Source organism: Mobula hypostoma, chromosome 5 (assembly GCF_963921235.1).
Source record: "Mobula hypostoma chromosome 5, sMobHyp1.1, whole genome shotgun sequence".
Taxonomy (NCBI): domain Eukaryota; kingdom Metazoa; phylum Chordata; class Chondrichthyes; order Myliobatiformes; family Myliobatidae; genus Mobula; species Mobula hypostoma.
The window spans coordinates 191,472,083-191,499,984 of NC_086101.1; the positions used below are offsets into that span (position 1 = coordinate 191,472,083).

Genomic DNA, 27,902 nt, shown 5'->3' on the forward strand with positions numbered 1-27,902 from the left:
ATCACTGTCTGTAAGATTGGGGTTCAATTTCCATCACCATCTGTAGGATTGGGTATCAACTCCCATCACTGTCTGTAAGATTGGGGTTCAATTCCTATCACCGTCTGTAAGATTAGGGTTCAATTCCCATCACTGTCTGTAAGATTAGGGTTCAATTCCCATCACCGTCTGTAAGATTGGGGTTCAATTCCCATCACTGTCTGTAAGATTGGGTTTGTATGTTCTTCCCATGACTGCGTAGATTTCCTCCGGGTGCTCTGGTTTCCTCCCAAAGATGTACAGGTTAGTAGTATGTTTGTTTGTTTGTCTGTTTATTTATTGATTGATTGATTGATTGTGATACGCTCAGCCAGGGGCCATGGTCGAGTGGTCGGTGACTTGGGCCGGCTCCCTCACCAGACTTAGTCTGGTGAGGAGGGTGTGTGGACACCCAGCAGGACTGAAAAAAACAAGACCTGACAAAGGGCCGACGAGCTCATTGTGAGCCAACGGCCATCTTCCGTGGAAGGGATTACAGCCTCACCACGTATCTATGAATCATATGCTATGCACCTAGTTAGAAGAGACATGATGAACTTGGGCGCTGCACCGTGTGCCTGGACCTGCCCAAGGCCTCCGCCTAAGGAAGGGCCGAGCTCGAAGAAGCGGCCACGGCTGGAGGCCAACACGGCCTCGGGCTCGAGTTCGGCTGGGGCAGCACCGGGCGGTGCCAGGGTGGCCAGCGAGAACAAACTGGAGGAGAGGCTGCACTCGGTGCTGTCGCAAGATCGAAGAAGATGGAGGTGCATAGCTGCCAACCCTAGATTCGGGACGGCACCCACTGACTGACTGACTGACTGTGATACATCCCTTCCAACCCTTTGAGCCGCACTGCCCTGCAACCGCCCCGAATTTAATCCTGGCCTAACCACAGTGACCAATTAACACAATAAATAGTTTCTCCTTGAACATGAGAGGAAACCGGAGCACCCGGAGGAAACCCACACAGCCACTGGGAGAACGTGCAGACACCTTACAGCCAGTGGCAAGAATTGAACCCAGGTCACTGGTAGTGTAAAGTGTTGTGCTAACCACTACACTACGGTGCACTCACATCGGTATAATTGGGGGGTGTGGGCTCGTTGGGCCGGAGGGGGCTGTTACCGTGCTCTAGCTCTAGTAGACCGTCCAGTTCATCTGGCAAAATGCCTCATCTCCAGACCTCACCAGCAGGTACCAAGACCTCGCCTGGCTGGCGGTGAGAGGGGCCCTCCCAGTCAGAGCCCTCCTGTACGCCCAGAACGTCGTCTCCGCACCCCACTGCCCACGGGAGACTGCAGTGAGGAGGAGTCTGTGACCCATCTCTTTGCACACTGTCAGTTCGCAGAGAGGGTGTGGAGGAGGATGGATGGGCTAGTGTCACGTTTCATCCCCAGCAGCTGCAGTTATAATGGGTGACTTCAATCTACATGTAGACTGGGTGAACCAAATTGGTAAAGGTGCTGAGGAAGAGGATTTCTTGGAATGTATGCGGGATGGTTTTTTGAACCAACATGTCGAGGAATCAACTAGAGAGCAGGCTATTCTGGACTGGGTTTTGAGCAATGAGGAAGGGTTAATTAGCGATCTTGTCGTGAGAGGCCCCTTGGGTAAGAGTGACCATAATATGGTGGAATTCTTCATTAATATGGAGAGTGAGATAGTTAATTCAGAAACAAAGGTTCTGAACTTAAAGAGGGGTAACTTTGAAGGTATGAGACGTGAATTAGCTAAGATAGACTGGAAAATGACACTTAAAGGATTGACGGTGGATATGCAATGGCAAGCATTTAAAGGTGGCATGGATGAACTACAACAATTGTTCATCCCAGTTTGGCAAAAGAATAAATCAAGGAAGGTAGTGCACCCGTGGCTGACAAGAGAAATTAGGGATAGTATCAATTCCAAAGAAGTAGCATACAAATTAGCCAGAGAAAGTGGCTCACCTGAGGACTGGGAGAAATTCAGAGTTCAGCAGAGGAGGACAAAGGGCTTAATTAGGAAGGGGAAAAAAGATTATGAGAGAAAACTGGCGGGGAACATAAAAACGGACTGTAAAAGCTTTTATAGATATGGAAAAAGGAAAAGACTGGTAAAGACAAATGTAGGTCCCCTGCAGACAGAAACAGGTGAATTGATTATGGGGAGCAAGGACATGGCAGACCAATTGAATAATTACTTTGGTTCTGTCTTCACTAAGGAGGACAGAAATAATCTTCCAGAAATAGTAAGGGACAGAGGGTCCAGTGAGATGGAGGAACTGAGTGAAATACATGTTAGTAGGGAAGTGGTGTTAGGTAAATTGAAGGGATTGAAGGCAGATAAATCCCCAGGGCCAGATGGTCTGCATCCTAGAGTGCTTAAGGAAGTAGCCCAAGAAATAGTGGATGCATTAGTGATAATTTTTCAAAACTCGTTAGATTCTGGACTAGTTCCTGAGGATTGGAGGGTGGCTAATGTAACCCCACTTTTTAAAAAAGGAGGGAGAGAGAAACCGGGGAAATTATAGACCGGTTAGCCTAACGTCGGTGGTGGGGAAACTGCTGGAGTCAGTTATCAAGGATGTGATAACAGCACATTTGGAAAGTGGTGAAATGATCGGACAAAGTCAGCATGGATTTGTGAAAGGAAAATCATGTCTGACGAATCTCATAGAATTTTTTGAGGATGTAACTAGTAGAGTGGATAGGGGAGAACCAGTGGATGTGGTATATTTGGATTTTCAAAAGGCTTTTGACAAGGTCCCACACAGGAGATTAGTGTGCAAACTTAAAGCACATGGTATTGGGGGTAAGGTATTGGTGTGGGTGGAGAATTGGTTAGCAGACAGGAAGCAAAGAGTGGGAATAAACGGGACCTTTTCAGAATGGCAGGCGGTGACTAGTGGGGTACCGCAAGGCTCAGTGCTGGGACCCCAGTTGTTTACAATATATATTAATGACTTGGATGAGGGAATTAAATGCAGCATCTCCAAGTTTGCGGATGACACGAAGCTGGGTGGCAGTGTTAGCAGTGAGGAGGATGCTAAGAGGATGCAGGGTGACTTGGATAGGTTGGGTGAGTGGGCAAACTCATGGCAGATGCAATTTAATGTGGATAAATGTGAAGTTATCCACTTTGGTGGCAAAAATAGGAAAACAGATTATTATCTGAATGGTGGCCGATTAGGAAAAGGGGAGGTGCAACGAGACCTGGGTGTCATTATACACCAGTCATTGAAAGTGGGCATGCAGGTACAGCAGGCAGTGAAAAAGGCGAATGGTATGCTGGCATTTATAGCGAGAGGATTCGAGTACAGGAGCAGGGAGGTACTACTGCAGTTGTACAAGGCCTTGGTGAGACTACACCTGGAGTATTGTGCGCAGTTTTGGTCCCCTAATCTGAGGAAAGACATCTTTGCCATAGAGGGAGTACAAAGAAGGTTCACCAGATTGATTCCTGGGATGGCAGGACTTTCATATGAAGAAAGACTGGATGAACTGGGCTTGTACTCGTTGGAATTCAGAAGATTGAGGGAGGATCTGATTGAAACGTATAAGATCCTAAAGGGATTGGACAGGCTAGATGCAGGAAGATTGTTCCCGATGTTGGGGAAGTCCAGAACGAGGGGTCACAGTTTGAGGATAGAGGGGAAGCCTTTTAGGACCGAGATTAGGAAAAACTTCTTCACACAGAGAGTGGTGAATCTGTGGAATTCTCTGCCACAGGAAACTGTTGAGGCCAGTTCATTGGCTATGTTTAAGAGGGAGTTAGATATGGCCCTTGTGGCTACAGGGGTCAGGGGGTATGGTATGGAAGGAAGGCTGGGGCGGGGTTCTGAGTTGGATGATCAGCCATGATCATAATAAATGGCGGTGCAGGCTCGAAGGGCCGAATGGCCTACTCCTGCACCTATTTTCTATGTTTCTATGTTTCTATGTAACAGAGGACTCTCTGATCTACGGGCTGTTCCCGGGGACGCACACGGAGACCAACGTCCGGAGCTGCTGGCAGATCATCAACTCGGTGAAAGACGCTCTTTGGTCGGCCCGAAACTTGGTGATCTACCAGCACATGGAGATATCCGTGGGAGAATGCTGCCGACTGGCACATTCTCGGCTGCAGGAGTACGTGCTGAGGGACGCACTGAAACTCGGTGCGGCCACCGCAAGGGCCCGGTGGGGAAGGACCACGGTATAGGTTTCTTCACCCGCGGGAGTGGGAGGGGTCGGGTGGCGGGGAGTATACCCCTCAACAATGATGTGGTAAGGTGAACAACTGGAGTGCCACGTGGGTGGCCATAAGTATGGATATGTACAGACTATAATGGGAATGTATGTAAAGGATGGAAAGTTATTGAATGGTTTATTGTATATAATTTTATTTTTGAATAAAGTATATTTTGAAAATTTAAAACAGTACCGGGGGGGTGTACTGGTTTGGGGTGAGAGGGGGAACATTTAAAAGGGACCCGAGGGGCACCCCTGCAGGGTGCTAAGTGCACGGAACGAGCAGAGGCTTCCGGGCGTTGCTGGGGTGGTGGTGGGGAGGGGGACTGGGAAGGTGAGATGAGTGACAGAGTGGGGGTTGTAAACACACCAGTTACGTGACAACTCTTTCCAGGGACATGATCACATTTGCAGTGACGGGCTGCTCCTTCTTCAAAATCTCTTCGAAAGACTTCAGACAAAACCGTTGTCTGGGAAGATTCAGAGAGATAACGAGGCTCACACCACAGAGACAAATAGGGAAACACATTATTCAGTGCAACAGAGAGAAACAAAATTATATAGTACATCCAATTCAAATTGTTATATCAAACAACAGAGGTGGGCAGATATAGATATAAATGAATAGGTACAGTTAGCCATTCAGATGTGTTGATGGAGGTATAATGGTAGGGTTAGAAAGATAGTATGTATATACAGAGAGCGAGAGAGATTGGGGTGAGAGATAATGTAAAGTAATAGCAAGAGAGGGAGAGAAAACAGAGAGGAAGACAGAGAAAGATTAAAAGAGAGGGAAAAATGGAGGAAGGAAATGAGAGAATTAGAAAGGGAGATGGAAAGAGAAAAAAATGAGAGACACAGAGAGACAGAGGGAGCGACGAGGAGAGAGTGCAAAAGAAACCAAGGCAGAGTAATGTAGAGATGGAAATGAAAAAGAGTGTGTGGTAGAAACTTTGAAGGGAAGTGGGATAGAGAGAGTGAAATATACAAAAGAGGGATATTGAGAGAGGGAGAGAGAACGAGACCATCGATGTGTGATCCTGACGAAGAGAGAGTGTAATACAGAGACTGAGAGATATATCAATGGAAAGCTATTGTTCAGCTGGGCCTATTAATTTATTCTCATAAAGAGAGGTTGCCTGGGAAACCACACTGTGAGAGCGGACGTCAGGTTAATTCATAGCTCAGACGGCTGAATACCTGGGAACAAAGCCTGTGTCCCATTCACGAGGAGTGTGCTCGTCCGCTTGGGCTGGTGTGGAGCAGACGGTGTCATTGACTGACTGAGAGTCAGCCTGAGAATCCACACCTTCAGGTTCAGGAACAGTTATTACCCTCCAACCATCAGACTCCTCAACCCGAGGGGCTGAATTCACTCGCCACAACACTAAACTAATTCACAATTTGTGGACTCACTTTCAAAGACTGTACAACTCACTTTCTCGGTGTTACCTATATATCTGTCTGCTTACTTACTCACTTATTTATTGGGGCACCCCAGCGCAATGCTACTGCAGCTTGGACGACAATTCCGACGCTGCCTGTAACGAGTTTGTGCGCTCTTCCTGTGAGCGAGAGGGTTTCCTCCAGATTCTCCAGTTTCCTCTCACAGTCCAAACAGATGCAGTACTGGTGAGTAGGATCACTGGTTATTGCAACTTGTCCTGTGATTAGGCTGGGGTCAAATAGGTGGGTTTCTGCATGGCACAGCTCAAAGAGCTGGAAGATCCTGTTCTGCACCTTATCTCCAGGCAAATAAATTAATAACTAAACACAATTTTCATTATTATTTTGTATTTGCACAGATTGCCATTTCCTGTGCATTGGTTGTTCGTCAGTCTTTGTGTGTATTTTTCATTGATTCTATTGTATTTCTTTGTTCTACTGTGAATGCCCACAAGAAAACAAATCTCAGGCTTGTATATGGTGGCATGTGTGTGCACTTTGATAATAAATTTACTTTGAACTTTGAGGGAGTCTCAGTAACAAGGAGGGTGGCTAGGTCCGTCGAGGGAATAGCTAACAATCGACATAATTTATTGTAGAATAAATCACAAGCAGATTTTACATTTGACTCTGATGTGAAAATGGGACACTCAGGTCAACGAGGCTTCCATCACCCCACAGCTGAAACTTCTTCCTTGCCTTAGCTGCTCGCAGCCTCCCCTACACCAAGGCACACAGGAAGGGCCAGTAACATCAGGGACAATCCCACCCACCCTGCTCATGGACGGTCTGTCCCACTCCCATCAGGGAGGAGGCTGTATCCCATCCACGCCAGGACCACCAGACCCAAAAACAGTTACTTTGCCCAAACAGTAAGGCTGATCAACACCTCCACCCACTAACCCACCCCTCCACACCCCCAACCACCACTACTTTATCGTTTCCTGTTGGTAACTTTATGTACAGACACTCCAGTGCCTAGCGTCACTTTATGTACATACAATCAATCTATGCATAAAAGCTATCTTAAGTATTTATATTTATTGTGTTTTTTATTATTGAGTTTTCTATCTTAGTGTGTTTTTTGTGCTGCATCAGATCCGGAGTAACATCTAATTTGTCTCCTTTACATTTGCACACTGAAAATGACATTAAATGACAAGGAGGAGATAGCGGCGTGACGCAGCTCACAGCGGCCACTCCGGTGGTGATGTCTGTTATTTGTCAAGTGGGGTGCCGTGCACAATCCCAATTTGATGGAGACGGACGTGAGAGCACGGAGGAACATCTGGTGAAACTTCTGAAATGCCTGCTTCGCTGCCGCTGTTACTGTGTGATCCAGAATCTCCGGAGGGTAAGGCCCCGAGTCCTCGGCTTTGTTCGTTGCTCGACAGCCGGGGCGGGGTCAAAGCGCTTGGCAGAGGATGGTGCTCGGTGTCGGAGGCTCGAAGTTTTCGGATGGACTCAGAGTCGGCTGCGGTCGGGTGCTTCCAATGCATCGGCAAGTTTGCGGCGCTTGGAGGTTCACGGCAGGGAGAGTTTCTCCCTTCTACCGCCTGCGTGAGATGATGAGGCTATCGGGACTTTGAGACTTTTTCTTACCGTGCCCATGGTCTGCTCTTTATCAAAGTACGGTATTGCTTTGCACTGTTGTAACTATATGTTATAATTATGTGGCTTTGTCAGTTTTAGTCTTGGTTTGTCCTGTGATTCTTGTGATATCATTCTGGAGGAACATTGTATCATTTTTTAATGCATGCATTTCTAAATGACAATAAACGAGGACTGAGTGTCCTCATAATCTAATCTAAAGAATCTTGAATCAAGACCTGACATGATCTGAAACCCTGCAGTGTGCCTCCAGCTCCCTATCTCTCCAGTTCACGAGCATCCATGTTCAACTGGGCTCACCCCCCTGCCCATCTCTGTAATCTCCTTCAGATTAAAGGTTAGCTTTATTTGTCACGTGGACATGGAAAGACGCAGTGAAATGTGTCAAATACCATTAAAGTCCAAGGATGTGCTGGGGGCCAGCCAGCAAGTGTCGCCAGGCTCCCAGCACCGACATAGCAGGCCCACAATTTACCTGATCAAACCCGTACGTCTTTGGAAGGTGGAAGGAAACTGAACCGTCTGAAGGAAACTCATGTGAAGGGCGGACAAACTCCTTGCAGGCAGCAGAATTGAACCCTGATCTCTGGCCCTGTGAATTATCATCCATCTTTTCACTATTTAGCTGACTTTGTAACTCACACTAATCTGTATGTCTTGCACTTTACTGCAGCTACAAAATGACAAGTTTCAGGACTGACGCTCACCTGCATGTCTGCTTGTTAATGCAAATCACATGGCAGCAATTATTTGCATAAAAGCTTGCAGACATGGTCAAGAGGTTCAGTTGTTGTTCAGACCAAACATCAGAATGGGGAAGAAACGTGATCTGGGTGACGTTGACCTCGGAATGATTGTTGGTGCCAGACTGGGTGGTTTGCGTATCTCAGAAACTGCTGATCTCCTGGGATTTTCACGCACAACAGTCTCAAGAGTTGACTAAGAATGGTGCAAAACTCAAAAAAGAATCCAGTGAGTGGCAGATATGTGGGCGAAAATGCCTCGTAAATGAGAGAGGTCAGACTGGTTCAAGCTGACAGGAAGGCGACGGTAACTCAAATAACCACACAGTGGTGTGCAGACGAGCTTCTCCGAGCACACAACAAGTCGAACGTTGAGGTGAGTGGGCAGCAGCAGAAAACAACACCAGGTTCCAATCCGATGGGCACTTCATTAGGTACACACCTCTTCCCGATAGAGCAGCTGCTGATTGTATGTCAGAGTCACAAACAAAAGGTGGTCACAAAAGGTCTCATATAACCTTGCACGCCAGTGGTAATAAATCTGGTTCTGACCCTGGACACTTGCAGCATGGGCTGCCATCTGAAATATTTTCTCTCAACAGATGCTGCCCGTCCTGCTGAGTATTTCCCTCATTTTAACTTCAGATCTCCAGCGCTTGCAGATTTTATTTTGATGTTGTGGGCTAATTGAATGCTGAAGCTGGTTTGAGGGCCTAAATCCCTTCCTCTATTCCCATCAGGGAACAGAGAAGGATATTTACCAAGAAGAGACCACGGGACAAGTTACAAGACAGATGGATTTTGTAATGATACTGACAGATCATTACCAGTGTGATTGAACTGCATTGCAAATTACTTTCACAATTGAATTTAAGTCGCACAGATCAGTGAAATATAATTGTCTTGGACTTACTTTAAAAATGGAACAATACGTATTTCTCTGTGCCCCTGGGTCCAGCGAATATCCTTCCTCGTTTGGTAAGCCGGATGACTTATTTTAATTTGGAGACATGAAATCATGAATAAAATAACAAGAACTGAGGCAGTGGTGAGCACAGAATAATTATAGCACGCAGGATGAGGAATTCATGCCTCCAGGCTAACACACACAAAATGTCGGAGGAGATCAGCGGATCAGGCAGCATCGATGGAAATGAATAAAGATCTGATGTTTCAGGACGAAACCCGTCTTCAGGACTGGAGTGGAAGGGGGAAGATGGCAGAATGGGGGAGGGGGAGGAGGATAGCGAGAAGATGATAGGTGAACCAGGCGGGTGGGAAAGGTGAAAGGCTGGAGGAGAAGGAATCTGATCGGACAGGCGGCTGTGGTAGCCAGTCTGAGTGAACACCTGGTCGAAGAGTCAGAGGGAGCAGAGATCACAGAGGGGGAAGAGTGAAGGACGGTCACACTGAATTCCCGTCAAAGAGAAGATTTAAACATCTTCAGGGTAGGCATCCCCGGAAGAGACTTCACAATGGAGCAGCAAATCACACACAGAAGAGCCGTCTTGCAGCATGGTGTGCTCATCACCGCTTGGAGCGTAATGCTATCAAGACATTGGAAATGAGAGCCGCACACACAAAACGCTGGAGAACTCGGAAAGCCAGGAAATGAGAAATGAGAATTGGCTTCCACCGACAAACCCCTACCTGCCCCCCTCCCTTGGAAATTAATGGCCAGGCTGTATCTGTGGTCCAATCTTTCAAATCCCTGCAGACTATCATTACCAATACATTGAAGTGGGACAAGTACATTACACTCATCACTAGGAAAGCCCACACAGATTGTTCTTCCTATGCCAACATCTCAGGGTGTATCCTGATGAACTTTTACTCAGCCATCATTGAGAGTTGTAACCACCTCTATCGCTGTTTGGTTTCCCGCTGCCTCGTCCCTCTCGAAGTCCAGGCTGCAGAGGGTGGGCACTCAGCGGAGATCATAGCCTCTCAGCTACCGCCAGAGCAAAGATAAGAGCTGGAGAAACCAGTGCTGACTGCACCCACCCTAGCAGTCACCTAGTCACCAAATTGCCAACAGGGAGATGCTAGAAGTCCATCACCAGCAGGTCTGAACCTCATCTCTGAAGCTTCTTCCCTGTAGCTGTCCAGCTTCTCGACAATACTCACTCAGGTGTAATACCCTGACTGACCCTGCACAACATCATTAAATGGTCTTTCCTGCTCTCCTTGTCCTGTTGATAATTATTGAGTCTGTTCATACGCTCACATTTATTTCAGTTTGATTATTGACATTTGCACAAGTGACCGTTCCGCTAATTGTTGATTGGTCATGGCTGTTTGCTCTTTTGTCTTGTAAATTGCTGGTTGTTATTGTGTTGTCTGTTATGATATTGTCCTGTGTTTTATGCTCGGCACTGAACCACAATCAATTCTGGGATGTTTCACAGACTGGCAATAAAGCGATTCTGAAGAGATTCTGCAGTCTGTGGAAATCCACAGCAACACGCACAAATTGCCGGAGTAACTCAGCAGGTCAGGCAGTGTCTATGGAGAGGAATAAACAGTCCAGGCTGCTGTAATTGTTTACAGAGTGTACAGGGTTTTATTTAGATTTACAAGCAGAACTCAAACAAAACGTCATAAAGTACTTAGAGCAAGGGTTCTCTACCTTTTTTTGGTCATTAAGATGGACCAATCCCATTAAGCAAAGGATCTGTGCACCTCGGGTCGGGAAAACTTGCTTTGGAATCTGCTCTCACTCCATCCTCCCACCACCCCACTAGGAATAGGGTTCCCCTGGTCCTCACCTACCACCCCACCAGCCTCCGGGTCCAACATATTATTCTCCGTAACTTCTGCCACCTCCAACGGGATCCCACCACTAAGCACATCTTTCCCTCCCCCCCCCTCTGCATTCCGCAGGGATCGCTCCCTACGCAACTCCCTTGTCCATTCGTCCCCCCCATCCCTCCCCACTGATCTCCCTCCTGGCACTTATCCATGTAAGTGGAACAAGTGCTACACATGCCCTTACACTTCCTTCCTTACCACCATTCAGGGCCCCAAACAGTCCTTCCAGGTGAGGCATCACTTCACCTGTGAGTCGACTGGGGTGATATACTGCGTCCGGTGCTCCCGATGTGGCCTTTTATATATTGGTGAGACCCGACGCAGACTGGGAGACCGCTTTGCTGAACATCTACGCTCTGTCCGCCAGAGAAAGCAGGATCTCCCAGTGGCCACACATTTTAATTCCACATCCCATTCCCATTCTGACATGTCTATCCACGACCTCCTCTACTGTAAAGATGAAGCCACACTCAGGTTGGAGGAACAACACCTTATATTCCGTATGGGTAGCCTCCAACCTGATGGCATGAACATCGACTTCTCTAACTTCCGCTAAGGCCCCACCTCCCCCTCGTGCCCCATCTGTTACTCATTTTTATGCACACATTCTTTCTCTCACTCTCCTTTTTCTCCCTCTGTCCCTCTGAATATACCTCTTGCCCATCCTCTGGGTCACCCCCCCCCTGTCTTTCTTCCCGGACCTCCTGTCCCATGATCCTCTCGTATCCCCTTTTGCCTATCACCTGTCCAGCTCTCGGCTCCATCCCTCCCCCTCCTGTCTTCTCCTATCATTTTGCATCTCCCCCTCCCCCTCCAGCTTTCAAATCCCTTACTCACTCTTCCTTCAATTAGTCCTGACGAAGGGTCTCGGCCTGAAACGTCGACTGATCCTCTTCCTATAGATGCTGCTTGGCCTGCTGCGTTCACCAGCAACTTTGATGTATGTTGCTTGAATTTCCAGCATCTGCAGAATTCCTGTTGTTTGGAATACTGTGTTTGCTTTTGGTCACCTCATTATAGGAAGGATGTGGAAGCTTTACAGAGGGTGCACAGGAGGTTTACCGGGGTGCTGACTAGATTAGAGATCATGTCTTATGAAGATAGGTTGAGTGAGCTTGCGTTATTCTCTTTGGAGAGAAGGAGGGTGAGAGGCAACTTGACAGATGATACAAGCTGATAAAAGGTATAAATCAGGTGGACAGCCAGTGCCATTTACCCAAAGCAGAAATGGCTATTACAATGAGGCATAATTTTAAGGCGATTGGAGGAAAGTACGGGAGCATACCAGAGGTAGGATTTTTATGCAGGGAGCGTATGGAGCTGTCTGGGGTGGTGGCAGAAGCAGACACATTAAGTACATTTAAGAGACTCTTGGATGGGCACACGGCTGATAGAAAATGGAAATCTTGTGGGAGGGAAGAGCAGGTTAAAAGGTCAGCCAACATTGTGGACTGAAGGATCTGTATCGTGTTCAATGTTCTATGTCAGGGCTAGCGTTCTCTGTGAGAAATACCTCTAGCTCTCTCTCGATGCCAAGGGACAGGATGAAATGTCAGCAGTAAAATATTTAAGCAGAACCTGACAAGGAACTTCTTCAAAGTTCAATGTTCAAAGCAAATGCTTTTATCAAAGTACATAGACGTCAGCATATACAACGCTGAGATTCATTTTCTTGTGGGCATACTCAGTCAGCAAAAGTGTTCGACCATTAGACATAGGAGCAATATTAGACCATTTGGCCCATCGAGTCTGCTCTGCCATTAGATCATGGCTTATTTACTATCCCTCTCAATCCCATTCAATGTCTGCTTTAAATATACCCAATAAATCAGCCTCCTGTGGCAATGAATTCCATGCATTAGGGTGGATCTGGCTAAAGAAATTGCTCCTCATCTCTGTTCTAAAGAGACATGCTTCTATTCCAAGGCTGTGCCCTCTGGCCCGAGACTCTCCCTCCATAGGAAACATTGTTTTCATATCCACTCTATCTAGACTTTTCAATATTTGATAGATTTCACTTCAGTGAGGTTCCCACCCATCTCATTCTTCTAAACAACAGCAAGTACAGGCCCAGAACCATCAAACACTTCTCATAGTTAACCCTTTCATTTCTGGGATCATTGTCGTGAACCTCCACTCCATCCAGGCCTTTCAATTGTAACATTTAAGAAAAGTTTGTATAGGTATATTGATATGGAAGGTGCAGAGTGCTATGGTTTGGCTGCAGGGAAATGGGACTAGCAAAGTAGCAGCTTGGCACACACTAGATGGACTGAATGGCCTGTTTCTATGCTGCAGTTCTCTATGACTCTTTGATTTATTTCCGCTGCAACATTCCAGTGTCCCGGTACAGAAAGACCATTACATTAGCAGTGAAACCTTTCCCAGAATGATACATTTACAACTAGTGAAACCTTTCCCAGAGTGATACACTTACAACCAGTGAAACCTATCCCAGAGTGATACACTTACAACCAGTGAGGGACCTAGCAAGCGTCATCAGCACTGATATGAAGAAAATGTAGCTGTCAATTGGCACACACCAAGGTGTTTTCATTACACCAAGCATCATATTTCTTCATAATATTGAATTCTGGCCCACTAAGCCAATTTTGGTTGAAGGATCGGTCTGTTCTGTGTTCACTTTGCCTGTAAACCATTCTCTCACCTTCCCACATCATCTCTTTAGACACAGCAACAGCTCCTCTTCCAGAACCTCCATTCAGACCAGCTTCTGCAGGAGTGCCATGGAGAGTGTCCTGACTAGCTGCATCTCCATCACCAACTGTAGGGACCGCAAGTCCCTACAAAGGACTGTGAGGACTGCTGAGGGGATTATCGGAGTCTTGCAAATCAAGTCACTTTTTATTGTCATTTCGACCATAACTGCTGATACCGTACACAGTAAAAACAAAACAATGTTATTCAGGACCTTGGTGCTAAATGAACAATACAAAAACTACACTGAACTACGTAAAACAACACAAAACTACACTAGACTACAGACCTACCCCGGACTGCATAAAGTGCACAAAACAGTGCAGGCATTACAAGAAATAATAAACAAGACAATAGGCACAATAGAGGGCAGTAGGTTGGTGTCAGTCCAGGCTCTGGGTATTGGGGGAAGAAACTGTTACACCCTCTTACATCTCTCTTACACCCATAGAGATATTTAAGAGGAGCGCTGTGTGTGCAGGGCCCTTAGCATTGTCAATGATCCCTACCATCCATCCAGCAATCTCTTTGACCTCCCCCCCGCCACCATCAGTCAGGAGGTACCGTAGGATTAGGACAAGGACTGTTAGGATGGGATGTGTTGTGCACCTTGGTCTGAAGGAGCATTGTTTTGTCTGGCAGTGCACACGTGTCCTATTAAATGACAATAAACTAAACTTGAACTTGAACTGTCGATTACCCCAGACTCTCCCTCTAACTCACGCACTCTGGGGATAATTTACAGCAACCAATTAACCCCCAGACACTCACATCTTTCGGAAGTGGAAGGAAATCGCAATGTCCAGGAGGGGCGAGAAGATGGCGGCGCAACAGCAGCGCGCGCGGCCACTTCGGTGGTGATGTCTGTTATCTGTCAAGTAGGGGACCGTGCACAATTCTGATTTCATGGAGACAGACGTGAGAGCACAGTGGAACATCTGGAAAACTTCTGAAATGCCCGCTTCGCTGCCGCTGCTACTGTGTGGTAACCGGAATCTCCGGAGCAGAAGGCCCCGAATCCTCAGCTTTGCTTGTTTCAGCGGCCGGGGAGAGGTCGAAGGCGCTTGGCAGAGGATGGTGCTCGGGAGGCTGTATCGGAGAGGCTGCTCGGAAGCTTGAAGTTTTCGGACGGATGGACCCAGTGTCGGCTGTGGTCGGCTGCTTCCAAGGTATCGGCAAGTTGACGGTGCCTGGAGGTTTATGGCAGGGAGTTTCTCCCTTTTGCCACCTGCAATCGGGGACTCGGGAGTCGATCGACTCGGGACTTTGAGACTTTTTTTACTGTGCCTATGGTCTGTTCTTTATCAAATTATGGTATTGCTTTGCACTGCTGTAACTATATGTTATAATTATGTGGTTCTGTCAGTGTTAGTCTTCGGTCTGTCTTGTTTTCTGTGATATCACTCCGGAGAAACATTTTTTAATGCATGTATGCATTTCTAAATGACAATAAAAGAGGACTGAGTGTTCTCATAATCTAAAAAAAATTTTAAAAAACGGAGTGTCCAGGAGGAAACTCGCGCAGTAAAAGGGAAAATGTGAAAATTCCACAGAGAGCACCAGAGATCAGGATCGAACCCAGGAATCTGGGGGCTGTGGGGCGGCTACTCCCTCTTCTGTCTGTATGCGTCACAGCTTGGTACAGCAACTGCTCTGCCTGAAACCGCGAGAAACTGCAGAGCTGTGGACACAGCTCAGCGCGCCATGGAAACCAGCTTCCCCTCTATACCTCTCACTGCCTCAGTAAAGCAGCCAGCATAATCAAAGACCCCACCCACCCCGGACACTCTCCCTTCCCCCCTCTCCCATCAGGCAGAGGATACAAAAGTCTGAAGGCACGGACCACCAGGCTCAAAGACAGCTTCCACGCTGCTGTTATCGGCTGCCTCATGCAGTATGATGGACTTTCGACCTCACAACCCACCTCGTTGAACCTTGTACCTTATTGCCTGCCCTTTCTCTGTAATTAAAACTTATTCTGAATTCCATTATCGCTTTACGTTGTAACAATTAAATGCAATGTTATAATGAAATGATCTTTATGGACAGCATACAAAACTAACCTCTTGACTGTACCTCGGTGCACGTGACGACAATAAACCAATTTGCCAATTTATTTACCTATTCACCAAATCAATGGATCAACTTTATTCACCATCTACATTGACATGTATCACGAATTTGCCGTGGTGTATTGGCATGACATGCAACAGAAAACATTCAACCATTATAAAGAATTGAGAACTATATAAAAATATAGATATGGAATAAAATGTGCATTAATATATAAATGCCCTCGTGTGTTTACAATGTAAACAGCATTATAAACAGTGGTTTGAAGTGTTTTCTGAGCAGTGCAGTGGCAGGTGTAAAAGGACCACAGATTCATCGAGCACTGCAGATCGTAAACAGGCCCTTTGGCCCATCTGGTCCATGCTAAACTATTATTTCCCTTAGTCCCATTGACCGACACTCGGACCATAGCCCTCCATACTCCATCTGTCCGTGTACCGATCCACATTACTCTTAAATGTTGAACTGCTTCCACCAATTCCATTGTCCGCTCACTCCACACTCTCACCACCCTCTGAGTGAAGAAGATCCCCCTCAGGTTCCCCTTAAACACTTCACCGTTCACCCTCAATCCATGGCATCTAGTTGTAGTCTCACCCAAACTCAGTGGGAAAAGCCTGCTTGCATTGACCCTATCTACACCCTTCATAATTTTATATACCTCTATCAAATCTCCCCTCGTTCTCCTTCGCTCCAGGGAATAAAGTTCAAACCTGTTCAACCTTTCCCTATCACTCAGGTCCTCAAATCCCAGCAACATCCTTGTAAATTTTCACTACACTTTTGCAATCTTACTGATGTCTTTCATGCAGGTAGGTAACTGGCAGAGGAGTGGGAAAGGGTTAACTAGAATGGTTGATTCAAACAGGATTAGGGTAGATTGGCAAAATGGTCAGGCTGAACATGATAGTACGAGGGGCCCATTTGAATGGTCTACAACTCTGGAAAGATCCTCAGAAGGTTCTACCAAACCAAATGGCATGACCATTCCAGTATCACGGGAGCTTCAAACAAGAGGAAACCTGCAGATGTTGGGAATCTGAGCAACACGCACAAACTGCTGGAGGAACTCAGCAGGCCAGGCAGCATCAATGGAAAAAGTAGTCGACATTTCGGGCTGAGATGCTTCAGCAGGACTGGTGAAAAAAGCTGCGGAATAGATTTAAAAGGTGAGGGGAGAGGAGGGAGAGAACCACCAGGTGACAGGTGAAACCTGGAGGGGGAGGGAGCTGGGAAGAGCTGGGCAGTTGATTGATGAAAGAGACAGAAGGCCATGGAAGAAAGAAAAGGGAGGCAATAGCCACCAGAGGGAGGTAATAGCTGGGCAAGGAGATGAGGTGAGAGAGGAAAAGGGGATGGGTAATGGAATGGAGTGGGGAGGTGGGGCATTACCAGAAGTTTGAGAGTTCAATGTTCATGCCATCAGGTTGGAGGCTACCCAAGCGGAATATAAGGTGTTGTTCCTCCAACCTGAGTGTGGCCTCATCACAACAGTGGAGAAGGCCATGGATGGACATATCGGAATGGGAATGGGAAGTGGCCACTCATTTTAATTCCACTTCACATTCCCATTCTGATATGTCCATCCATGGCCTCCTCTACTGTTGCGATGAGGCCACACTCAGGTTGGAGGAACAACACCTTATATTCCATAAGACCATAAGACCATAAGACAAAGGAGCAGAAGTCGGCCATTCGGCCCATCGAGTCTGCTCCGCCATCTTATCATGATCTGATCCATTCTCCCATTTAGTCCCACTCCCCTGCCTTCTCACCATAACCTTTGATGCCCTGGCTACTCAGATACCTATCAATCTCTGCCTTAAATACACCCAATGACTTGGCCTCCACTGCTGCCTGTGGCAACAAATTCCACAGATTCACCCCCCTCTGGCTAAAAGATTTTCTTCGCATCTCTGTTCTGAAAGGGCGCCCTTCAATCCTCAAGTCATGCCCTCTCGTACTAGACTCCCCCATCATGGGAAACAACTTTGCCACATCCACTCTGTCCATGCCTTTCAACATTTGAACTGTTACTAATGAGGGTCTCCCCTCATTCTTCTAAACTCCAAGGAATACAGTCCAAGAGCGGACAAACGTTCCTCATATGTTAGCCCTCTCATTCCCGGAATCATTCTAGTGAATCTTCTCTGTACCCTCTCCAACGTCAGCACATCCTTTCTTAAATAAGGAGACCAAAACTGCCCACAGTACTCCAAGTGAGGTCTCACCAATGCCTTATAGAGCCTCAACATCACATCCCTGCTCCTATACTCTATTCCTCTAGAAAATAATGCCAATATTGCATTCGCCTTCTTCACCACCGACTCAACCTGGAGGTTAACCTTAAGGGTATCCTGTACGAGGACTCCCAAGTTCCATTGCATCTCAGAACTTTGAATTCTCTCCCCATTTAAATAGTAGCCTGCCCGTTTATTTCTTCTGCCAAAGTGCATAACCATTCACTTTCCAACATTGTATTTCATTTGCCACTTCTTTGCCCATTCTTCCAATCTATCCAAGTCTCTCTGCAGACTCTCTGTTTCCTCAGCGCTACCGGCCCCTCCACCTATCTTCGTATCATCAGCAAACTTAGCCACAAAGCCATCTATTCCATAATCCAAATCATTGATGTACAATGTAAAAAGAAGCAGCCCCAATATGGACCCCTGTGGAACACCACTGGTAACCGGCAGCCAACCAGAAAAGGATCCCTTTATTCCCACTCTCTGTTTCCTGCCAATCAGCCAACACTCTATCCACGTATGTAACTTTCTCGTAATTCCATCTGGGTATTCCGTCTGGATAGCCTCCAACCTGATGGTGTGAACATCAATTTCTCAAACTTCTGGTAATGCCCCCACCCCCCAGAACCGCCCCCACCCCCCAGCCCCCGCTTCTCCATTACCCATCCCCTTTTCCCTCTCTCACCAATCAACTTCCCAGCTCTTTACTTCATCCCTCCCCCTCCCGGTTTCACCTATCATTTGGTGTTTCTCTCCCCTCCCCCCAGCTTTTAAATCTACTCCTCAGCTTTTCTTCCACCAGAGTCTTGCCAAAGGGTTTCGGCCCAAAACGTCGACTGTATTTTTTGTCCATAGATGCTGCCTGGCCTGCTGGGTTGCTCCAGCATCATGGAAGCTTGCTGAGCAGTTTGGCCGCTCTGTTTCGTACAGTACGACAGTAACTCACACTGCTCGGTCTGGACTGCAGAACCACGTCACTGCTCGGTAAGTGCTCTGGGACTTCCCAAAGTGCACTAGAATCACCACTCACTCTTTCAACTGTAACACTGGTGCAGAGATAAACATTCCCTCAGTCACCAGGGAACGTCTCCTGTTCTCCGACAATGCTCCAGGATTTGTTGCCTCAGAGAGAGAGAGCAAGAACGTAGAATACAGCATTTACAGGCACTTTGGTCCGCCATGTTGTTGTGACCTTTTAACTTGCTCTAAGATCAACCTAACCCTTCCCTCCTACACACTCCTCCTGGCAAATACTGAAATATCCCTGTAAGCGCAAGTGCTACACCTGTCCCTACACCTCCTCCCTTGCCACCATTCAGGGCCCCAAACAGTCCTTCCAGGTGAGGCAACACTTCACTTGTGAGTCTGTTGGGGTCATCTATTGCATCTGGTGCTCCCGGTGTGGCCTCCTCTACATCGGTGAAACCCGACGCAGATTGGGGGACCGCTTCCTCGAGCACCTCCGCTCCGTCCGCCACAACAGACAGGATCTCCCGGTAGGGTAGCCACCCACTTCAACTCTGCTTCCCACTCCCATTCGGATATGTCCGTACATGGCCTCCTCTACTGCCTTGATGAGGCTAAACTCAGGATGGAGGAGTAACACCTCATACACCGTCTTGGTAGTCTCCAGCCCCTTGGTACGAACGTAGAGTTCTCCAACTTCAGGTAATTCCCTCCCCTCCCTTCCCCCATCCATATGTCACTCTGCCCCTCCCCCAGCTGCCTATCACCTCCTCATGGTTCCGCCTCCTTCTACTACCCATTGTGTTTTCCCCTATTCTTTCTTCACCTTTCCTGCCTATCACCTCTCTGCCTCCCTTCCCCCATCTCTTTATCTTTCCCCTTACTGGTTTTTCACCTGGAACCTACCAGCCTTCTCCTTCCCACCCTCCCCCCACCTTCTTTATAGGGCCTCTTGTCCCATGATCCTCTCGTATCCCTTTTGCCAATCACCTGTCCAGCTCTTGGCTCCATCCCTCCCCCTCCTGTCTTCTCCTATCATTTTGGATCTCCCCCTCCCCCTCCCACTTTCAAATCCCTTACTCACTCTTCCTTCAGTTAGTCCTGACGAAGGGTCTCGGCCTGAAACGTCGACTGCACCTCTTCCTAGAGATGCTGCCTGGCCTGCTGCGTTCACCAGCAACTTTGATGTGTGTTGCTTGAATTTCCAGCATCTGCAGAATTCCTGTCGTTTGCGTTCTTTATAGGGCCTCTGCCCCTTCCCTCTACAGTCCTGATGAAGGGTTCCGGCCCGAAACGTCGACCAATCTTTTCCACGGATGCTGCCCGTCCTGCTGATTTCCTCCAGCGTGTTGTAAATATTGAAAGGCCCAGACATGAATGTCGAGACAATGTTTCCAAAAGGTGGGTAGCCTACACCCAGAAGGTACTGCCTTAGAATAGTTGGGTGTCCCTTCAGACCAGAGATGAGGAGGAACTTCTTTTGCCAAAGAGTGGTGAATCCACAGAATTCATTACCACAGAGGGTTGTGACGGCTGTGTCATTAGGCATATTTAAAGCGGAGTTTGGTAGGTTCTTGATTAGTAAGAGTGACTAAGGTTATGGGGAGAAGGCAGGAGAACGGGGTTGAGAGGGATAATAAGTCAGCCATGATGGAATGGGAGAGCAGACTCAATGGGCCAAATGGCCTTTTTCTGGTCCTATCTCTAAAGGTCCTATTTTGCTTACATCCGTGTGCCAATCTAAGAGTTTCATAAATGTCCTTAATATATCTACCTCAAACACCATACCTGGTAAGGCGCTCCACACACTCACCACTTACTCTCTGTGTAAGAAAAAACTTACATGTGACAATTTCCCTAAATTTCCTCAAATCACCTTAAAATTTTGCACCCTCATACTAGCCATTTCTGCCCTGGGAAAAATCTCTGGCTATCCAATCGATTTCTACTTATCATCTTGTACACCTTTATCAAGTCACCTCTCATCTTCCTTCACTCCAAAGCCCGAGCTCACTCAGCCTATCCTCATGAGACATGCTCTCTAATCCAGGCAGCATCCCGGTGAATCTCCTCTGCACCCTCTCTGAAGCTTCCACATCCTTCCTGTAATGAAGCAACCAGAACTGAACACATTACTCCAAGTGTGGTCTAACCAAGGGTTTAAAGAGCTGTAACACCACCTCGTGGCTCTTGAACTCAATCCCCCGACTAATGAAGGTCAATACACCTTCTTACCATCCTGTCAACTTGTGCAGCAACTTTGAGAGATCTGTAAACATGAACCCCAAGATCCCTCTGTTCCTCCACACTGCTAAGAATCCAGCTATTAACCCTGTATTCTGCCTTCAAACAACCTTCGAAAATGTATTACCTCACACTTTTCCTGATTGTTATTTTTGTGTTAATGTGTTTCCCTCGCACTATCTCAAAGTACTTCTGTTTTGAAATGAGTCCATTAGTACCACCAAGGAGGAGGTACAGGATCCTGAAGACTCACACTCAGTGCTTTAGGAACAGCCTCTTTCCCTCCTCCATCGCAGGCCGAAGAGCCTGCAACTGAGTTGTACTACTCAATGTATACTGAGTGTCTAGAGTGAACTCTCTGAAGTCCAGGCTGGTTGGCAGCCCTCAAGGCCCTGGACTCTGAAAATATGTCCATTATATCTTGCCACCTTCAGATCCCCTTCCAAAGAACCTCATTGACCAAATTTGGAGCTACCTTCCCTGTGGTCCATGGTTTCAGAAAGACACCAGAGAAAGAGATCAGGAAGATTCCTCAGAGAGGAAGATGGCAGATGATGACTGCTGTTCCTGTATGAGTGTAGGAGAACGAGGGGAGATATGATAGAGGTGTACAAAATTTTGAGGGCTATAGAGAGGGTAAATACAAGCAGGCTTTTTCCACCGAGGTTGGGAGAGACTAGCACTGGAGGTCATGGGTTAAAGTGTTTCTGTGGTGTAATGTTCTATGACACTGTGACTCTATGATTTGATTCCATCGCCTTTGAGGCATGAACATTGAGTTGGAAAGAATGTTTGCTGATCTGACTCTTCTTTTCCTCCCTCACAGATGCTTCCTGACCGGCTGAGTTATTGTTGTTTCAAACTCAGTTATGTATCAGTTTTATAAAACTTTGGTTAGGCCTCATCTGGACTGTTATACTCAATGCTGGTTGCCCCATTACAGGAAGGACACGGAGGCTTTGGAGAGGGTGCAGAAGAGGTTGACCAGGATGCTGACTGGATTAGAGAGTATGTTCTCTGAGGAGAAGTTGGGCAAAGTTGGGGTGGTTTCACTAGGACAGCTGAGGCTGAGAGGAGACCCAGTGAAAGTTTGTAAAATGATGAGACTTATTGGGGAGCTGGTATATTTTCTCAAGGGTTGAAATGTCTAACCCCAGAGGGCAAGCATTTAATATGAGACAGGGGGAATGTTCAAAGGAGACGTGGAGGAACAACACCTTATATTCCGTCTGGGTAGCCTTCAACCTGATGGCATAATCACTGACTTCTCAGACTTCCGCTAATGCCCCACCTCCCCCTCGTACCCCATCCGTTATTTATTTTTATACACACATTATTTTTCTCTCTCTCCTTTTTCTCCGTCTGTCCCTCTGACTATACCCCTTGCCCATCCTCTGGGCTTTTATCCCCCCCCCCCTTTTCTTTCTCCCCAGGCCTCCATGATCCTCTCAGATCCCTTTTGCCTATCACCTGTCCAGCTCTTGGCTCTATCCCTCCCCCTCCTGTCTTCTCCTATCATTTTGGATCTCCCCCTCCCCCTCCCACTTTCAAATCTCTTACTAACTCTTCCTTCAGTTAGTCCTGACGAAGGGTCTCAGCCTGAAACGTCGACTGTACCTCTTCCTAGAGATGCTGCCTGGCCTGCTGCGTTCACCAGCAACTTTGATGTGTGTTGCTTGAATTTCCAGCATCTGCAGAATTCCTCGTGCAGGAAAAGTTCTTTTTACACGGAGTGTGACAGATACCTGGAATCTGCTGCCACGCACATGGAGGCATACCTAATAGATGTTCAAAGTTCAAAGTAAATGTATTATCAAATTACAGATATACCACCATATACAACCCTGAGATTCGTTTCCTTGTGGGCATTCACAGTTAGACAAAGAAGTACAATAGAATCAATGAAAAACTACACATGAAGACTGACAAACAACCAAAGAAGACAAACTGTCTAAATACAATAAAATAATAAAAAATAGACAATACTGAGGGCATGAGTTGTAAAGAGTCGTTGAAGGTGACTCTGTAGGTTGTGGTATCAGTTCAGTGTAGGGGTGAGTAGAGTTAAGCCTGATGGTTGCAGGGTAATAACTGTTCCTGAACCTGATGGAGTGGAACCTAATGCGTTTAAGAGGCTCTTAGATTAACGCACGAATGCACAGAGAATGGAGGGATATGGAGCTTGTGTAGGCAAAAAACATTAGCTTAGTCAGGCATTTGATTAATGTGGCTCAACATCGTGGGCTGAAGTCCTTGTTCTTGTACTTTTCTAGGTTCTACGTTCCATTCCCAGCATCCACACTTCGTTTTGACTTTCATCGCCAGGATCATTGGCTCAGTGGTGGGTAAATCTCATTCAGGACACTGAGGCGACCCAACACCTTGCCGAGAAATTCTGGGGGAGAGGGGAGCTGAGGGTTGGAGTATGATGGCAGTGGAGAGCGGGAACTATGAGACCTTTGCGGGGAAACTCTCCTCTCCCCTCACAGAGTGCTCCAGCCAAAGGACAATTCAACAACCACAAAGAAGTAACGACAAAGAGCTCTTGAACATTAGATTCAGCTGCTACATTATTCATTTGCAATGATTGCAATTTTCATAATCACATTTGCATATTCTTCCCTGCAATGTATTCAATTGAATGTGACCTGTGCATATTTATTCCTGAGAGGGATCATTAATTATTTAAATACTCTTGAACATTCTGTGACAGTCCCTTCTCCGACTCATTCCCTCCCCAAACAGCAGCAATCTGGAATATCAGATCAGTTAAAGTGGGTGGCAGGCCATTCGGCCCTTCCTAATCACACTGGCTCTTGTCTCACTTCCCCATAGACCTGCACTCCCTTCCTTTCAGGTATTAGTCCAGCTGCCTCGGGGTCCTGCAACTGTGTTTGCCTCACCAGCAGAGTCAAGTCAGGTCACTTTTTTATTGTCATTTCGACCATAACTGCTGGTATAGTACACAGTAAAAACAAGAGAACATTTTTCAGGACCATGGAGCTACATGAACAATACAAAAACTACACTCAACTACGTAAGCCAACACAAAAATTACACTAGACTACAGACCTACCCAGGACTGCATAAAGTGCACAAAACAGTGCAGGCATTACCATAAATAATGAGGCAGGAGGAGAAGGTGGCAACGCGACGCAGCGCGTGCGGCCTCTCTGGTGAAATGATATCGTATTTGTTAAGTAGGGGCTGTGCACAATCCTGATTTGATGGAGACAGCCATGAGAAGCACGGAGGAACACCTGGAGAAACTTCTGAAATGCCCGGTTCGCTGCCACTGCTACTGTGCGATCGAGAATCTCCGGAAGGAAGGCACCAAATCCTCGGCTTTTCCTGTTGCTGGCGGCCGGGGCTGGAGTCGAAGTACTCGGCAGAGACGGTGCTCGGTGTCGGAGGGCTGGTCGAAGGCTCGAAGTTTTCGGACGACTCAGAGTCCGACTGTGGTCAGGTGCTTCCAGGATGCTGCATCGGCAAGTTTGCGGCGCTGGAAGCTCATGGCAGGAAGAGAGTTTTCTTCCTTCTCCCGTCTGCGTGAGATGATGGGACTTTCAAAAGACTTTGAACTTTTTTTTTTACCATGCCCATGGCCTGTTCTTCATCAAGTTACGGTATTGCTTGCACTGTTGTAACTATATGTTGTAATTATGTTTTTTTTGTCAGTTTTTCAGTCTTGGTCTGTCCTGTGTTTCTGTGATATCACACTGGAGGAACATTGTATCATTCCTTAATGCATGCATTACTAAATGACAATAAAAGAGGACTGCGTGTCCTCATAATCTAAAAAAATAAACAAGACAATAGGCACAGTAGAGGGCAGTAGGTTGGTGTCAGTCCAGGCTCTGGGTATTGAGGAGTCTGATGGCTTGGGGGAAGAAACTGTTACATAGTCTGGTCGTGAGAGCCTGAATGCTTCGGTGCCTTTTGCCAGATGGCAGGAGGGAGAAGAGTTTGTATGAGGGGTGCGTGGGGTCCTTCATAATGCTGTTTGCTTTACGGATGCGGCGTGTGGTGTAAATGTGTTCCTCACCCAGCTCACTCTCTGTGTAAGCTTTGCATAAAGATTTGCCACTGTGGCTCTGGAGTTTGAACTGGAGTTGAAGAGAGATGGGAGTCAGAGGGCTAGGACAGAGACTGAAGTGACTGTGGAAAAGGATGCTGTTAAGCCTACGTACAAAGACAGGAAATGAAACATTCAGCGTGGTGGGGATAGTGTTCTGAGTCACATCTGCTTCAATGCAAGAAGTATTGTCTGTAAGGCGGGTTGGCTTAGAGCATGGGTCAGCCCATGGAACTCTGATATTAGTGAGTCTTGGATTCAGAAGGAACAGGACTGGCAGCTCATTGTTCTGAAGTTCTGTTGTTTTTCACATGACAGAGCAGGAGGAATTAAAGGGAGTGGGTGACTTTAATAGTCAGGAGTAATATCATGGCACTGCTCAGATAGGGCACGTTTGGGAGACATGTGGACAAGTACACGATTGGGAGGGGTGTGAAGAGTAATAGTATAGGTGAAGACCGATCAAACTAGGCAGAATGTTTGGTATTGATTAGATAGGCCGAAGGGCCTCTTCTTGGGCTGTGACTCAATGGCTCATTCAAAAGCATCGGACCAACGCCTTTACTTCTTCAGATGGCTAAGGAAATTCAACGTGTTCACAATGAGTCTCACCAATGGTTACTGGTGCACCACAGAGAGCATCCGATCCAGATACATCACATCAGGTAGTGAATATGGCCCACCACCACTGAACACATCTACCTGGAGATACATCACATCACACAGTGGATACAGCCCAGTCCGTCATGGGCAAAGCTCTCCCCACCATTAAGCAAATCTACACAGAGCACTGTCACAGTAGAACAGCATTCAGCCTAAAGGACCCCCACCATCCAGATCATACCCTCTTCTCACTGCTGCCATCAGGCAGGAGATACAGGAGCCTCGAGACTCACACCACCAGGTTCAGGACAGTTACCACCCCTCAACCGTCTGGATGGAGATACAGGAGCCTCAGGACTCACACCACCAGGTCAGGAACAGTTACTACCCCTCAACCATCAGGAAGGAGATTCAGGAGCCTCAGGACCCACACCACCAGGTTCAGGACAGTTAATACCCCTCAACCATCAGGAAGGAGATTTAGGAGCCTCAGGACCCACACCACCAGGTTCAGGACAGTTAATACCCCTCAACCATCAGGTAACTTCACTCAACTTAACTCACCCCATCACTGAACTGTTCCCATAACCTTTGGACTCACTTTCAAGGATTCTTCTTCTCATGTTCTGAATATTTAATATTTATTTATTTATTTATGTATTATTTCTCTTTTTTTCCTTTTGTATTTGCAGAGTTTGTTGACTTTTGCGAATGGGTTGTTTGTCAGTCTGGTGGGTGTGGTTTTTCATTGATTCTATTATGTCCTTGGATTTACTGTATATGCCTGCAAGAAAATGAATCTCAGGGTTGTATATGGTGATGTATATGTACTTTTATAACACATTTGCTTTGAACATCATGGTTTGGTACAACACAGATTCCCCCAGGACATTGTGAATACAGCCTATTCCATCACACAAAGCAACCTTGACTCCATCCAAAGTTCCTGCTGCCAACATAAACCCAGATTCTTTCCTCACCCTGGTCATTCTCTCCTCTCCCTCCTTTTCTGGGTAGAAGATACAAAAGTTTGAGACCATATCTCACCAGGTTCAAGTGTAACATCTATCCCATGGTTATCAAGCTTTTTCACAGGCTAAAGAATTAACCCTTGACCTCTCAATCAACCTTATTGTGACCCTTGCACCTTGTTGTCCGCCTGCACTGCATTCTCCCTGTAACTGTAACACTTCATCCTGATTCTGTTTTCCTCTTTATTACCTGCATGTACAGTGCATGTACCCTTTTTTCCAGTTATATAAGGGAGGTGAGAGTTGATATTGGACCATTGGAAAATGATGCTGGTGAGGTAGTAATGGGGGACATAGAAATGACAGATGAACTTAATGGGTACTTTGCTTCAGCCTTCACTGTGGAAGATACTAGCAGTGCGCCAGAGGTCTGTGAATGTCAGGGAGCAGGAGTGAGTGCCATTGCTATTACAAAGGAAAAAGTGCCAGGCAAACTGAAAGGTCTTAAGGTGGATAAGTCACCTGGACCAGATGGACTACACCCCAGAGTCCTGAGAGAGGTTGCTAAAGAGGTAACAGATGCATTGGTCATGATCTTTCAACAATCACTTGATTCTGCCATGGTCCTGGAGGACTGGAAGATTTCAAATGTCACTCCACTCTTTAAGAAGGGAGGAAGACAAAAGAAAGGAAACTCTAGGACAGTTAGCCTAAGCTCACTGGTTGGGAAAGTGTTGGAGTCTATTAATAAGGATGAGGTTTTGGGGTACTTCGAGACTAATGATAAAATAAGTCAAAGTCAGCATAGTTTCTGGAAAGGGAATCTTGCCTGGCAAATCTGTTAGAGTTCTTTGAGGAAGTAACAAGCAGGGTGGACAAAAGGGAGGCAGTGGATGTCATTTACTTGGATTTGTAGAAGGCATTTGATAAGGTGCCACACATGAAGCTGCTGAACAAGATAAAATCCTATGGCGTTACTGGAAAAATCCTGGCATGGATAGAGGAATGGCTGAGAGGCAGAAGGCAGCGAGTGGGAATAAAGAGGACCTTTTCTGGTTGGTTGCCAGAGACTAGTGGTGTTCCTCAGGGGTCAGTATTGGGACCACTACTTTTGATATTGTTTGTTGGTGATTTGGATAATGGAATTAATGGCTTTGTGGCAAAGTTTG

At 46.8% G+C, this 27,902-nt stretch overlaps 1 protein-coding gene across 2 annotated transcripts in view; it reads right to left on the reverse strand.

Moving 5' to 3' along the window:
• The window catches only part of tmem8b (transmembrane protein 8B), a 129,682-nt gene that overhangs the window by 24,210 nt on the left and 77,570 nt on the right, over positions 1-27,902 (reverse strand). The window lies entirely within an intron of this gene.